Source organism: Lissotriton helveticus, chromosome 2_2, assembly GCF_964261635.1.
Source record: "Lissotriton helveticus chromosome 2_2, aLisHel1.1, whole genome shotgun sequence".
NCBI classification, from domain to species: domain Eukaryota; kingdom Metazoa; phylum Chordata; class Amphibia; order Caudata; family Salamandridae; genus Lissotriton; species Lissotriton helveticus.
Genome location: NC_136060.1, coordinates 320,601,259 through 320,617,985, shown reverse-complemented (window position 1 = coordinate 320,617,985; position 16,727 = coordinate 320,601,259).

The following is a 16,727-nucleotide window of genomic DNA, read 5'->3' as shown; positions in this document are numbered from 1 at the left end:
GAGCCAAGTTCTTTAGTAAACTGGATCTAAAGCATGCTTACCATCAAATTTGCTTAGATGACAGTTCCGAACATCTTACTGCATTCATCACTAGCGAGGGGACATTCCAATTCACGAGATTGCCCTTTGGACTTGTCTCTGCCGCTAGTGTGTTCCAGAGACTTGTTTCTGAAGTTTTTAAAGGGCTAAATAAAGTACTTTACTTTCAGGATGATATCTTGATCTATGGAAATTCCCTGGAGGAACACAATGAGATTTTGCAGAATGTGTTACGAAGAGTGGATGATGCTGGTCTAACATTGAGAAGGGAGAAGTGTGCATTTCTTTTGAAAGAAATAGAGTACTTGGGTTTTTGCCTGTCTGAGGAAGGAATTAAACCTAAGAAGAATTTGTTAGAGGCCATTGAACTAGCCCCTTTCCCAGTTGATAAAGATCAACTTCGATCTTTCATGGGTCTGATCGAGTTCTACTCGAAATTTGTGAGAGATTTCTCTTCAAAGACTGCTCCTTTGAGGTATTTATTGAAGAAAGGTGTTAAGTTCAATTGGACTGTTGAGCACGAGTCGTGCTTCAATATGATTAAAAAGGAGCTTAAATCTGCCAATGTCCTTACTCCTTTAGATACTGCTCGGTCCTCTATTTTGATGGTGGATGCTAGTATCGTAGGTCTTGGTGCAGTTCTCCTGCAGAAACACGGTGGGGTAGAAAAGACCATAGCGTTTGCGTCTAGGCCTTTGTCTGTTTCGGAATCGAATTACTCGGTTATAGAGCGTGAAGCTCTTGCTGCTGCTTGGGGCACGAGTTATTTTAGGACCTATCTATGGGGTTACAAATTTATCCTTCGTACGGATCATAAACCCCTTTTAAATGTGTTGGCTCCGGGAGGTGCTGGAAAGGGGTCTCCGAGGTTAGCAAGATTAGCCTCTCGTCTACAGGATTACCAATGTGAAATTGAGTTCATTCATGGCTGGAAAAACATCCAGGCGGATTGCCTGTCACGGCTTCCTGTGCGATCCTCTAGTGGTGAGGATTCTGTAGAGGATGTTTTAGATGATGTAGCGGTTGCCATAGCAGATGATGTTACGTTTGTGGGAGGTGGTTCTTTTTCTCGTGATGAGTGGTCAAAAGGGATGGAGGAGGATCAAATTTTAAAGACTGTCATAAGCCTTGTCTCGAAAGGAGCTAGAAGAGAGAGCACAGTTGAACCTCAGTTCAGACCGTTTTTGAAGGTCTTGGACGAACTTTCCTTGGAAGGGAAGGATGTTCTAATGAGGGGTGATCGTTATGTGCCACCTAGTTCATTAAGGTGTAGGATTCTGGATTTGGCCCATGAGGGTCATTTGGGCCAAAGCCTCACACAACGTCGTGTTAAGGAACATTTTTGGTGGCCCTCTGTTGATGGTGATGCAGTGGATTGTGTTTTAAGATGTAGTTTCTGCAAGGAGGGAGAGAAACGTCTGAAGGTTTTAGGATCCCAGTCATCACAGAAAATTGGTTTTGAAAAAGTACCTTGGCACAGCGTGTGTTTGGATTTCATAGGCCCTATGAGTGAGTTGCCCTTAAATCAACGTTATGCCATTGTTATAATTGACTGTTATTCGAAGTGGCTTTGTGTACAGTTTGTGAGGGAGATAAACACCGATACCACCATTAACTTTCTTAAAGGTGTGTTCTTGAATGAAGGATATCCTTCTGTTCTTATCTCGGATAATGGCACTCAACTGACATCTTCGAAAATGGCTCAGTTTGTGCGTGAGTGTGGCATCAGGCATCAGAAGACGAGTTTATACAATCCGCAAGGAAATGGTCTTTGCGAGAGGGTAAACCGTCTCGTAAAGGGAGTGATTCAAATGTGTGTTGAAGGTGGTTGTTTTTCCCATGAGCGGGTGCAAGAACTTGTCTGGGCCTACCGGTCAACACCTCATAAGAATGGTGAAAAATCCCCTTTTGAATTAATGCGAGGGCGTGCTCCTGTGTCAAGGTTGACTCCTGCATGGTTGAGGTGCTCTGATGGTGAGGTGTCCTTATCCCAAAGTAGTGTTACTTTACCTATATCTGTAGGCGATTTAGTCAAAGTAAAGCCTGGCAGGTGTTCTAAGGGTCTTAGCAAGTTTAGAGGTCCCTACAGAGTTAAAAGAGTCTTTCCGCATTTTGTTGTTTTGGCCAATGGGGAAAGTTGGAATTATAGGAGAGTTGCACTATACCAAAAGAAGAAAGACTTTTATTCTGATGATTTAATGGCTAGTAGTTCAGGGGAATGCAATGGGTACTTGTTAACTTCTGATGGTAGCTCCTCTTCCACTTCTCAACCGACTGTACGGGGGGAGATGGGTAGTGGGGATACTTCCACTTCTTTGTGTACACATGATAATTCCTTGGTTGAACCTGCCTCTATTACATCTGTTCCCACTACCTCTTCTTCTTCCTCATCGGAAGCCAAGTTGAGGTGTCCTCGCTCTCGTCGTCCACCCACATATCTGAATGATTATGTACATTGATTTTTGTTATGTCTCTTGTACAATTTTGCTTTCTTTTCTTGTTAAGAGGGGAAGATATGTTGTACAGTGCTTAGCTCTTCTCCTGAGCTGGCACTCTAGATCTCTGTTAATGTTCTTTGTTCTGGAGTTCTCCTTCGCCCTGTTGGCAGTTGGAGCTCTGGCCAGATGAGGGATGGGCTTACCTGTTCTGTGCTGCAATAAAGCTGTTTCCTGCAACATCCATCTGTGGAGTCATACTTCTATTTACAACACTGAGCCAAGCTGTCTTAATGAGGTGAGAAGTTGGCCTGCTACAGAGACAAAGGATTTCCTGTGAGTGGAGAACTGCATCTGCAGAAGCAAAAGTCACGATGGGGTGGAGTGGCCAAATTGGTTTTCAAAGGGAGAGTGATGCTTAGGGACAGTACAGGCTCACCTCCACATCCTGTACGGCCATCCACACAGGAACCCCTGTAATTAGATTAGTGAAGGGGCCGAAAGGGGAGTATTGAGAATATTATCCACAGCAGTGGTTAGGCTTAGTCAGATCTAACTCTCCAGGAGAAAGTTTCTCCATTTTGGAATTTAGAAGAATAGTGATTTCTGGGACAAGAACATACCCCACATTGGAGGTAGTGGTCATACCTGAGGGTGGCACCCTGCATCTCATTGGTCAGGGGTGTCCCCATGCTTGATGCCCATGAACTCTGAATAAATATGAAAGAGTTGCCAAGCAACTCAACTCTTCTGCCCGAAACAGTAAGGAGAAGAAGGATTGCCCTGATGGAAACCCGATTTGCAAACACAGGATGGCACTCTGAAGGACTGCACCTACTGCACAATCTGGTCCTAAGGACTTTGCCTGACTTCACTCTGATTAAGGAGTGGATTCCCTGCAAATTAAAGGTTAACAGAACCCAACTGCACCATCTCCATGAAAAAGTCCCCATCCTGGAGTGTGTCCAGGGGACTTTTAAAGATTTGTCCAGGTACATTGTGGGAATTGTAGTCCCAATATCTCAAGGACCATCTCAGAGCTTCTTAGAATGGTGTCTGGACACTTGATCCCACAAGAGGAACTTCAGGAAAAACGACCTGAGGTTTGGGGCAACTTTTGGAAAAAGATCCATAAGGTGACCGGCGTCGAGAATCAGATTCCGGGTTCTTCCCACTGAAAGCTCTGAAGCTCAAGACTTCCAGGAGTTGACTGAGGGCTTGTGCTGGACCAAGCAGATGAAGCTGCTACGAATCCAGCCAGCTGGAGAGTCCAGCTCAATGTCCAGAGAAAATCCTCCAGAAAAGTTTTTAAATGGTAAGGAAAAGTTTTAACCAAGTTCTCTTGATTAGTGTATCCAACCAGGGCTCCATCGCGGTCGGCCTCAAATTTTGACTAAGTCCCTGTCAAGCACAACACAATTAACCAGATTTTTTCTATTGTTTTTTAAGCTCAAGTATGTATTCATACCTTAAAAATATGTGGTTCAGGTTGTACAGGAGGCCGTCCAGACTGCATGCCTGCCCCCGGATTGGCGGCATGCTGAAATTGTCATATTCTACAAATCAGGACGCCCCCCAGAACTTCATGCATACTACAGGCCCATCTCTCTTTTAAATGTTGAGGCGAAGCTTCTGGCTAAAGCATTCGCCACTAGACTGTGGGCTTACCTACCTGATTTGATCCACCCGGATCAAGACGGTTTTATGCCCCATCGGGCCACACAACATAATATTCGTAGGGTGCACAACGCAATCGCGGCTGTAGATCGCCTCCATTGTCCTGCTGCCCTAGTGCAAGCCGATATCGATAGAGCATTTGATTTGGTCAACGGACCTACTTATTCATTCTTTTAAAGCGCCTACATTTTGGCCCCAAGTTCATATCTTACATCTGTCTGTTATATCACCGTCTGACTGCTTCTGTGCATGTTGCCGGTAGGGTATCTGCTTCATTTCAAATTAGCTGGGGCACTAGACAAGGATGTCCACTCTCCCACTTGCTGTTTGCCCTGGCCATCGAATCGTTGGTGGCCTATTGGACGCCCAGGTCAGGGCATTTGAGTGGACGGCTGGAATCTCGGACTGGGTCATGTTATACGCCAATTACGTCCTTTTCTTTATGACAGACCCTCCTATGTGCGGCCCCTGCATTCTTCAAATGATGCAAGTGTTTCGTGAGACCTCGGGGCTCTTAATGAATGTAAACAAATCTACAATATGGACCTTGCCTGGGACAGAACGCGATATAGATGGGGTTTAGACCTCTTGTAGACTCTAGAAGGATTGAAATATCTAGGGGTCTTTGTCACAGATAAACAGGACTTGGTGTGGGCCCGCAATCTAGACAAAGTCCTCATTAAGGTGAAGGCAGAATTAAAATCATGGACAGGCCTGCCCCTTTCTCTATATGGATGGTCGGCTATATTTAAGATGATCTCTCTCCCCAGGCTCTTATATCCGCTTCAGAATCATCCGTATCCCATTTCTTAAACATTCCATGTTAAATGGGTTTCTGTAGGGGGGGAGGGACTCTTAGACTGGCGCTTTCCACATGTTTTCTTTCTTCATACCGTGGTGGTATAGCAACGGCCAATATTCAATCATATTACGCGGCTGCCCAGTTCCAGGTGCTCAATGATTGGTGGTATTGCTCAAGAGAGGAACCAGCATACAATGTTAAGAGATGGCTTTTGGGAGACCCATCAATACATAAATTCCTTAACGGGCGTGCTAATACCCGGGCCCTCCCGTCGGCCACACGGTTGGTGCTTGCCGTGTGGCAACAGTCTCTTTGCCATACTGGCTGCCTGGATAGGTTAACGGGTAAAGCCCTTCTATGGGGCAAGCGCCTCCTCCCACAACTACAAGGCTTGCATGGCTTCCAGGGATGGGGCCGAATTGGGATCTCTACACTAGGAGACGTCCTACAAGGTATAAGTCCTTCTCAGATCTGCAGAGGAATTCTCCATGCCACGCACCCAATTTTATAAATATTTACAGTTTTGCCACGCACTTTCCCCTCATCTTAAGACTCTCCCAGGCCTACCCGAATTCAGTCCACTAGAAGGAACGGACCTGCTTTTAGAATGATTCAAAGCGGATCCATGGGAACTTTTTCCGAACTACCTACCCCCTACCCCTCCCCGCTCTACTCTTCTCCACTTTCCTGCTACTGACCTCTGCCCTCACCTGTCCTGGCCCTTAGTCCCCACCCTGTTTATCTGTGAATTTTCCCTCGTCAATTGAGATCTAGCTATTTTGTATGATGTCTGAGGGAGCTACCTGGTTTAGCTATAGGGGAGAAAGGCCGGGGATTCCCACCTTGGACGTCACCTACCCAGTCGGTCGTTAGACAGACTTCCTTTCGTCTCTCCTGTCGCCTCTTCCCACATCCTCCCTCTATTAATGTCTCTCCTCCCTCAATGTATTGAGACTGAACTATTTTGTCTGATGCCGGATGGAGCTACCTTGTTTAGCTATAGGGGATATGGGCCGTGGATTCCCTCCTTGGTCGTCTCCTACCCAGTCAGTCTTTAGACAGACTTCCTTTTGTCTCTCATGTTGTATCTTCCCGCATCCTCCCTCTATTTATGTCTCTCCTCTCTCTGAGCGTATTGAGACTGAACTATTTTGTCTGATGCCCGATGGAGCTACCTGGTTTAGAAATAGGGGAGATGGGCCGTGGATTCCCTCCTTGGTCGTCACCTATCCAGTCGGTCTTTAGACAGATTTCCTTTCGTCTCTCCTTGTTGTCTCTTCCCTTATCCTCCCGCCCTCACCTCCCCTGCCCCTCTACTACTTTTCTCTCTCCTTTCTCTCCTCTCCTAATTATATTGCCTATTTTTTGATGAATTGTGTAGTTGTTGATCTTTTTCTGTTACATTGATGATTCTCATGTAAAGCGCTCTGATACCTTCGGGTCTAGCCAGCGCTATATAAAACTCTTTAAATAAATAAATAAATAAAAATCCATTTCCAAAAAATAGCAAACTTTGGTTACTCATAGTGCATCGTCATTGGACTCCCTTCGGGAGGCCTGGCAGGTCGACATTGGCCCGATTGACAAAGATGACTAGGGGGAGCCTCTGGAATCCCCCAGAGGAGCAGCCATCTCCTCGCGTTTGTGCCTGATACAACTGAAATATATGCACAGAATATATTATACATGACTACGGCTGTATCGAGCCGGGCTTATTGCATCCCTACATGTCTACGCTGTGGAGTAGAAGAGGCCCCCTTCTTGCATACGGTATGGGCATGCTCTGGCCCAGACAAGTTCTGGAAAGGGATCCATAGATGCTTAAGTGAGGTGCTAGGATGGACCATAGGTAGCACACCACGACCAGCCCTACTCCATATTGCAGAAGATATCCGGGGAAATAGATGCACACGCCATCTGTTGTTCTTAGGATTAACCCTGGCTAAACATGACATTGCACGCACCTGGAAAACACCCACTGCACCGCTATTAGGGTCTGGAAACAGGGTATGGATTTTTGTATAGGATTAGAAGTACCCATCTCCAGGGCGGGCTCAGAAACATACTCATATATGGCAGCAATGGGCAGATTATAGAGGAATAGTACTGCAACCCCTGACTCCACCACCCACCATACTGGACATGGAGAGGTTATCCTGTTCATACATACTGTTGTCAACTCATGAATTGAGCAGATAAACCAGGGCAATATCCAGGGACTGGAATATTATGTAAGGATATATTTTCCTTTTGATGTGATCGCAGCGGGTTGAGAGTTCTGTTTGATTTCACTTTTGTTGTTAAACCAAGTAACTATTGTTTTGCCTATACATGTCAACTTTAATTCTGGTCAATTATTATGTATTTTGATGCACTTGGTGCGTGATGTTAACAAACAAAACTCAATAAAATATATTTATAAAAAAATAAATCAGTGGTTCCCTCAATTGGATTTTTGTTGTTTTGGTGCCTATTTATTCATAAAAATATGACCTATTTTTATAAATTGATGTTGGATTTTTATTGTGTGTTGTTTCTTACTTATTTACCCTATTGGTGGTTTTAAATGCTTTACACACCTGTCTCCAAAGTTAAGCCTGCCTGTATGTTGCCAGCTACCAAATGAGCAAGGGAACACTTTATTGAGACAATGACTGGACTTTTTATTGTGGTTGTGGCCTTATTAGTAGTGGTAAGTCCCCACTGATTCCTACTAATAATCCACTTTTCAACAAGTGCAAAAACATTTCATTACAAAACAAGTTTTGGGGGGACAGTAAAGACCAATAAGTACACATTTTGTATTGCAGAGACGAGGACATTTACTTATAACACAGCACAAGCAAGGGCATCAAGAGGCTGAGATGGTTCACTTTAACTGTAAAAGTGCCTGATCCGTCTGGAGGCAGCAGGGGCGACTGAGATGGCGCTAGAATGGTTTAGGTATTTCCTAACAGAAAGATCCTTTCGGGTGTCGGCCCCCCGTTTCTCTCGCAATCCCATTCCATCGGACAGGGGGTCCCACAGGGCTCTGCATTGATCCCCTCTTTGTTTAATCTGTATGTTCAGCCTCTGGCTGCTGTTGCTAAAAGATGGGATTTAACGATGGGGTCCTACGCAGACGATACCCAGCTGGTTATCACCTTAGCTGAGGGACCATCTGTAGCGGCCACCAGATTCAGAGAGGGGCTGACAGCAGTGGTACAATGGATGACAGATAACTGTCTACAGCTCAATGCGAGTAAGACCGAGGTTTTATTAGTAGGAAAGAAGGCCGCTCTTTGGAATGAGCACTGGTGGCCAGCACCCCTTGGTCCTATGCCACTGCCTAAATCAGTGGTAAAAAACATTGGGGTCTGGATGGATTCCACTCTTAGTTTTCAGACCCATACTAAGAGAGTTGCGGCCACCTGCGTTGGACTTCTAAGGGGACTCAAACCTCTTTTGAAATTTTTCGATCCGGCAGTACGTCAGCTTATCGTGCAGTCCACGATACTGTCCCGGTTGGATTATGCCAGTTCTCTGCTTTTAGGGGCCAACAAAGCAGAGACACGGCGGCTACAATGAGTTCAGAACTCTGCTGCTAGAGCGCTGGTGAGTCTTCCACGCCACTGCTCAGTTGGGGCTACTACTCAAGGGCTGCACTGGCTTTGGATCGACAAGCGAATTCAGTTTAACCCCTCCCATGCTCGTGACGGAACCGTTCCATCACGAGCCTCGGGTGGGCTGTGCTGGTGACGCAACGGTTCCGTCACGGCCCCGCCGCCGCGCCTGAGCGGCGCTGATTTCGCACCTGCGCGGCACGGTCTATTGAGCAGGCGGAGCCATGACGGAACCGTTCCGTCACAAGCACAGCTCACCCGCGTGCCGTGACGGAGCGGTTCCGTCCCGAGCACGGGACCGCCGCGCCGCCGCCCCGACCCTTAGCGCTGCGGCGGAATAGCCGCCGCAGCGAAGAGGTTAAAGCTCTCTGCTTGTCATTTAAAATCTTAAAGTCTAATAGCCCAACACTCCTCTGCGGGTTGCTGAGCCCTTATACGCCACATCGACAGCTGCTTTCCTGTGGTCAGCACCTGGCGGCTGTGCCACGTGTTATACGATCTAGGGCTGGAGGGTCCTCGTTTCGTTTTTTAGCTGCTAAGCTGTGGAATTCTTTGCCATTACACATTCGGGCCATGGAGGACCTGCTTGTGTTTCGGAAAGCTATTAAAACTTTTCTGTTCTCTTCTCTATAGGATATGATCAAGATACTTGTACGGTACCCTCTTGAACTTTCTGTTTCAGGTCTGACAGCGCCGGGACGCCCCCTTCGCTGGGGCACCTGTGCGCTCTAGAAATTGTTTTAACATAACATAACATCCAGAGTTTGACTGAGATCGATACACTCAAGACTGATCGAGATTGCTAGCAACTATCATTCTCAACTGTCCCCACCCTAACATTCAGATATACAATAATTAATTCACCTCACACTGTAGTGTAGCTCCTATTTTCCCAATAGGCTCTGCGCATTGGAATAGTACCTACAGCAGTAGAGGCCTAGGCCAGACGTTAACTAGGTCTACTACTGTCGATACTAGACTTAATTTTTGGGTTTGCCAGCTAAGCTCAGAGTTCGCTAGAAACTTTCTCGAATGTTCAAGGAAGGAATTAACTCCCCTGATTAGACAAGAAGGGATTTAGTTTCTGACAACCATAGAACATGACAACTTTGCTCTCCCCTAATCAAGAGTCAATCTCAAGAGTCGTGTGAGCACAAGGCAATTATTTTACTCAGTCAGTACGTGCATTCTTAGTCTCATCAGAATGTAGAGAAAAGGAAGAGACGGGCGTGTTCAATAAAAGATGTTATTTATTGATCAGTCTCTTTTCTCGTACAAGAGAAATGGATCGATATTATTGCAATACTTATAGTTAAGTAAAGTGCATACGTTAAAAGCAATAGTATAAAATAATACTGTAAAAACATTGATATGGTTTCTGAGCCATATGATGTTTAAAATGATTAAAATATATTTACATACACATATACATTTGACTAAACGCACTCAACTGGTGTTTCTAAATACGCCTACCCCGTGTACCTGACCTAAGTCTAATGCGTGGGCGGGAATAGAAAGTTTACAGTTTAAGTTAAGTTTGTTTTTGCCAAGTGAATAACTAAAGAATTCTCTAGGAGGGGTTATTCAGTTCTGTACCTGGAATTTAGGATGAATGAGGAATGGTATCTCTTTCTCTGCTCTCGATATTCCAGGCTGCCTGCGAGGGCTGCCCAGAAGCGCCGGTGCTGGGTCTCTCGGCTTGAGATAGCAGCGCGTCTCTCAGCGCGTCAGGAAGGCGGGGCTGCTGCCTGCGGGGTCTGCTTCTGCTCTCGGCTTCGGCAAGTATGGCTGCTCCGTCTTGTCACCACGCGTGTGTTTGCATAGGGCAAGGTCGGCAATATTTATACCTTAAAGGTGCCGAGATTGACGTAAGGATGGACATAGGTACGTCAATAAAGATGTCATACGACTTGCTCGTTAGCACATTCTTTACTAAAGTTCTCTGTGAAATCAAAACAATGGCCGCACGGATTATCCAGGTTGTCATAGGTTTGATTTGTTATGAGAACGTCGTATGCCTTATCAGGGGCTGGAGGAATGTCGCTTGTCTAATTAGATCTCAAGCGTTATGACCTAATCAGATAACACGTTCCTGTGCCGTAGTGTGACTGCGTCAGATAACGGTATCTGCATCATGGGGGTTTTCTTGCCTCAGGGGCTGACTGTTAGTTAACTAGCTAGTAAGTTTAACCAGAATAGGGTCAGGAATAGGGGGATCGAATCAGAACCTATAGAAATACACGACACCCACTCCACGCTAACTATGGTCATATCTACTAATCTATGCATAGTATAACATAGTACAACATACTATAGAGTATAGTGTATACCTTACCACCCCAAAATACATAAATGCATTTCGAAATTTTCAAATATACTGAAAAATTGCAGTCATATATATTGTATGCACTTAAGCTATGAATTAAATGCAAAAATAAACACGCATTGTTATGCATTATTGCTTGTTGGTATATGAGAAATACACATGAAATGGCTCTTAATATGGCTATACAGAAAAAAAGTCGAAACCATTTCATCACATAAAATCTATTGCGAACATACCAGCGGGCAGCTAAAGTCTATAAAGTCTATAAAGTATCTAAAAATAGAAATTTTAGTTCTCTAGGAATAGTCTCTTACTTTAAGCAGAAAATCAGTGTCCCGGGAAAAAATATATAGAAAAATATTTTAGGGGCTTGCTGAAAAAAGTTGCTGTCCGTGAACTGGATTGTAATTGTTCATGTGACTTTATTTTTAAAGTTGAAGGCCGAATTCAGGGAACGCCGTGTGCGAGTTTACTCAAAAGTCTCTATTTCTGTTCCGGAGAGAACATCATATCATTCAGGCTTTCGAAAAAACTGTCAACAGCTTCATGAGAAAGTTCCTCTAAGTCGGAAATAGGGGTAACCATGCATTCATGCGCATGATTGTCTCCATTGACATTCTGATTTGTATTGCTGACAGAAGGTCGTACCTGTTCGATGCTGCTTTCATCTCGTACTTCACTACTCTTCAATCGCAGTGGTGAAGATTCCAGGAATGCCGTCATCAGAATTGGCAGCCTTTGAGGGCAGCACAGTGCGTGAACCTTGGTAGGAACCAACAGTGTATCTGCATCCACCGGCGCATCCGATTGTAGCGTCAGACAGGTGTCTAACACGCATTCTTCTCCGCATAGCAGACACCTTAGTACAGGTAAAACACACCTTTGCCACATTGGTCGAAATGATAGAAACCAAGTCATGTTTAGGTCTCTAAGCCGGGATAGTCCCAGGATTTTTGATATCCGGTCCCGGTATCCAATGGCTAGGATCGTATCTTCCATTGTCGCGAGAGTTTGATCTGTGACATGGGTTGCCATAACGAAAAATAAGGACTAGGAATAGGATTCCTGCAATTAGTCCTAGGATCAGGGGAAGTCCGCCAAAAATCGAATGGACGAAGTCTGGAAAAATTCCCAGTATGGCTTTGAATGGTGTTAATGCCATCGAAAATACTGTCTTAAATACCTTTGAGACCCCTGTGGTATCAGAAATATTTAAGATTTCGCTCAGGATTTCCGCGAAATTTACGGGGGAATTAGTTGATAATAATGTATGTATCTCTGCAGTCGTCCTTGCGACTTGTAGATCATACGTTTCTTTAGATGACGTGAGCCTTGTAGGCGTCTGAAGAAGCACTGTTTTCATTCTGCTTAAAGTGTCTATTCGAATAGAAGTAATTTTCAAACTGGGCCATGCCCTTGCCTCCCTGTCTGGAAAGGAGCTGGGAAACAAAGAACGTCCACAGCACTTGACCTTCGCCGTCGTAGTGACGAGATAAGGAGTCCCGGGCATAAGACTACAGCATCTGCGGTCTACAATAAGAATGTAACTCCCATTATAGAGTCTTTGAAAGAATGGTTCTATTTCAGTTGCAGGTGCGCCTTGCTGGTGACATGAAAGGTTGTATGAATTCCCTTCACAGGCTCCGTGCAAACTAATACCGTTACACAGAAGCGTGCCGCTTAGTGACATAGCACAATTGTTGCCACTAAGAAACACTTTCTGTCCTTTGTTACTGACACATGCATGTGAATATGGCAGGTTCCATGTTGTTTTAAGGTACCCCTTTCCCAATTTCTCGTACATGCCAGCCTGTATATATTTTTGGCAGTATTGAAACCTGAAGGTTGAGATTGGAATATTTATGATTCCGTGGATTATCCATTCACTGACAGGTCGTTCTGACATTGTCAACGGTAATCTTTCTAGTTTTTCAATGCTCAAGATTGTATAATCAGCACCCCTCTGCGCCATACCGATTTGTCTATCAGTAAGGTTAAAGATTTGGAATAGTGACGTTGTGTTGATTAAACGCCAAGGCACGTAGCCTGAACGCAGATTTTGTAACGTCCAGCCAAGCTGTACAATAGAACGCAATTGTGACTGACCATGTTGTAATAACAGTAAGTCTTGCGATAATATATCGATTGCTGAAGACACAATGCTGTCCAATGAAAAAATTCTGGAGGACAGAGTCATTAACCCATTGTCCACTACAGAAAGTGATTTTTCCAAATTAATACGGTCAATTTCCCGTATTCTTTCTGCTGTTTCAATTTGAGTAACCTTCCAGGCCTCATTGTATGCTGCATATACAGAGGCTGCTATGAAACGCTTTTGACGCTGTTTGCGTGGTCCCATTATGAAATCACGCAAGTCAGCACCATCAGTAAGTAAAGTTAGGTGTTGCTTAATTTCAGGCAGTGTGGAAGTTTGTAGCCATTGAAGGCATAATTTGCCCACACTGTAGGTTGTTATTATCCCTGGGTGATGTCTTTGGGGATATCTAGGGTCTGGCCTGTTCATTTTGAAACCCTGTGTTTTATTCAGGAATCTATCTTGACAGTTATTTGTATCTGTGGGCCAGATCAACCATTGTTTCCAATCAGGATGTGTTCTGTTTTGGTTAAGTATATGGTTTATGTCTATTTCTTCATCTGTTTCAGAGTTATTGCTAAACATTGTTGGCTTTGGAATAGACAGGTTATTTAAATCTTTGATTTTGGCTAAGCCAAGACAGGTGGTTTGTTGAACAGTGTCATTTAAAAATATCATTTGTTCTGGGATCATGCAGGCTCTAAACAAAGCTTCTAAACCCTGTACTTGCCATTCTTTTGTGCCCCAAACACTTTTCAAATCAACATTTTTGTCCCAATAATCAAATCCAAAAGTATTCATTTTTTCAAAGAATGAATCAGAATAAATCAATTTTGTGTTGGTTATCATGGTTTTCATCCCTGTCTTGTTTGACAATTTGTAATAAAATGTTTCAGCATTAGTTATGTTAAAACCTGAAAAATATGAATATTTGCCATACACGGTTCTAGAGCTCCCTTTTGGAGGTGTAGCACAATGTTCCCATTGATTAAAATTTAAAACATTTCTAGGTTGTGCAGATTTATGCAAGAAATGGTTACCATAGTGGTTATAGCAATACATACTATCATAATTTGTAGAACCTTGCAAATAATCATGTTTTGTAAATTTAGCAGACATTACTAAGTCAGACATCATATTGTTTATACTTTCAAAGTCCCAATCATCAGCAAATGAGTTCGGTTTCGCAAAGTCACTCAAAGAGATCTTAATTTGGTGTGGATATTTCAGGATCTCGACCGGACCGTGAATTTCATAGTCAGTGTTGTCCCAGGCTACCCCACCTGGTATTGGAATTGCTGTGAAATTTGCTGAAGTAAGTTCTGAAGAAAGTTCTCGTTTCTCGACGTGTGAGGATGTGTGTGGTTTGAGGACCAAGTTGATGTTCTGACTTGCTGTGTCCATTTTAGCATATTTTCCCTCAATGAAGCGTCCCAAAGTAAATACCATGATGAGCCAAAGTATGAGGATAAATGCACCAAAACCCACCCAAAATTCAATCCATGGAGAAACCAGATATGTTTCTTTCAGTTGTTTCAAAATTTCCTTAGCTTTGTCTTTAAAGGATTTTGATGATGGCTGTGTCTTTTGTTCGCTGAAGCCTTCAGAGGAATCATCGAAGTTGATGAAGTAACCGGATGCAGTTCTGTCAATTGTTCCAATTGGTTCAGGATTTCTGTTTCTTGCATTTTCACTTGGTACTTCTGTATAGATTGGTGTGTCTCTGCTAAATGTCTTTATTTGGGTTTTCAGAGGTCTAAGTTCTATTGCATTGTTGCATAGTCCTTGTTGTTCTTCTGTAGGCGTTTCGAATGTGATGAGCCTCTTTGATAGGACCTCTGTACTGGTAGCAAACCTTGGTGTTCTGCTACTTATTGGGAGTCCACTTGGCCTACTGTTGGTTATCGGCCACATGTTGTGGTTTTACCAGGTCGATGGATACAACTCGGTTCTCCTTTTTTCCAGCAAGTGGCGGTAGTACAACTGATCTTGTCCCGTTGACAGACAAGACAGGAACTGCTTTTCTGTAAGAAGGCCCAAATTCCTTCTTTACCGCGATCTTTTCCCTGACTAGATCCCCGACTTTTGGAATCCAGACAGGTCTTGCTGGGACAGGTGGTGATTCTTCAGTGGTTGTTGGCTGTTGTTTCAACTGTATGTTGCTCAGGTCTTTTCTTGTTTTGTTTAAGTCCTGCAAAATAGCCAAACGGTCTTTGACATCAAAGCTTTTTTCTGTTACCACTGAAGTCTGACTATCAAGGTCAGAGATCAACATCCTAGTTCCGAATAATAATTCGTACGGACTGAATCCCTTCAGAGAATTTCTTGGCAGGTTATTTAGACTACGTTGGACACTTATTAGATGTTTGACCCACCCAGCTCCCGAACCTAATATCCTTTCTATTATAGATTGCTTTCTGTCTTGGTTTTTTCTTTACACCATCCCATACCCTCAGGAAGGAAGTGAGAAGATTCCCGCTGGGCTGTGCTCATTTGGCCATTCTTTCCCCCCCCAGGCTGGATTGCCTGAGAAAAAGAAAAAAAAATGGTCGAACGTAGCATGCTCTTAGCGTATATGCCATTTAGACTCGCAAATCTTGTATAACAGTCCGGACGTCAGCCGAGTGCTGTGGATCTACATTATAAGTGGGAACTAGCCTGTATATGTTAATCGCAAGCCATTCTTTTTAGTGGAGATGTTATCTGCCTTGATACGACGAGGTATTAAACTGCTTCTCTCCCCACTGCGATCTCTGTTGCAGTTTGGGCAGTTTTTTACAAACATGGTGTAGTGCAGGCTCATGCCTGGCCACCAGTACCGTGATTGTAATTCTTCCAGAGAATCTTTTAATTTAAGGTGTCTGAGACCCTCGCCCATGTGTGCGTCTGCGATTAACAAGTTTCTCCTGTCCATGTTTGGAATCACTCTATCCCCCACTCCAGGGATTCGAGCAAAAGGGACGGAGTTTGCATCGATTATGTATGTATAATTGAGTGGATAGTTGATCGGTAACGCTGAGCAGTCGCCTTTTGATGACGTTTTTACTGCCAGCAATGTTTCGCCGTCAATGTATTTTAATGTACGCTTTTTTCGATCTACGGGAGCCGGTTTACTGGCTGCCGCTGCGGCTGTTTCAGCCAATGAATTCCCTACAACGTGAACGCCATCACGCTGGTGACTCAGTGAGTGTGTCACGTGAGTCTTTGGTAGTTCTTTTTTCAAAAGAGCTACCTGTTCCCAGAGCAGTCTCTGCTTTATTGGTGCATCCGTGTCATCTTTGTAATCGTTCTGAATCCAGGTCTGCAAATCCTTGTTATATGCTTTGACGCAGAAATATGAATCTGACACTATAAGTGTCGGGAATTCGCGATCCGCATTATCTAGCGCCATTTTCAAAGCTAATATTTCAGTTTGTAGTTCTGAATTAGTTTCTACTGAGTGGGATTTTGTTAATAGAGGTCTTAGTTTACCTCCGCGCCACACTTCTTTTGTAATCTCACATGTGGGATTGTATGCATGTTCTCCCCAAACGGAGGGTTGAGCATGTCCGTCTGTATAGATTACACAGGCGTAATGTCGTAGAGGCAGAATGTCGATTGGCAGAGGATACGTTTTTTCATATTTTAGATTTTTTAATTCTTCTAGTTCTGGATCAAAGAAGTAATATACTTTGTCCGTTGTGATTGAATTTACCCATTGTAACCATTCTGGATCCAATGTTGTTGTTGGTAAATTACACGGTGTTGTTAA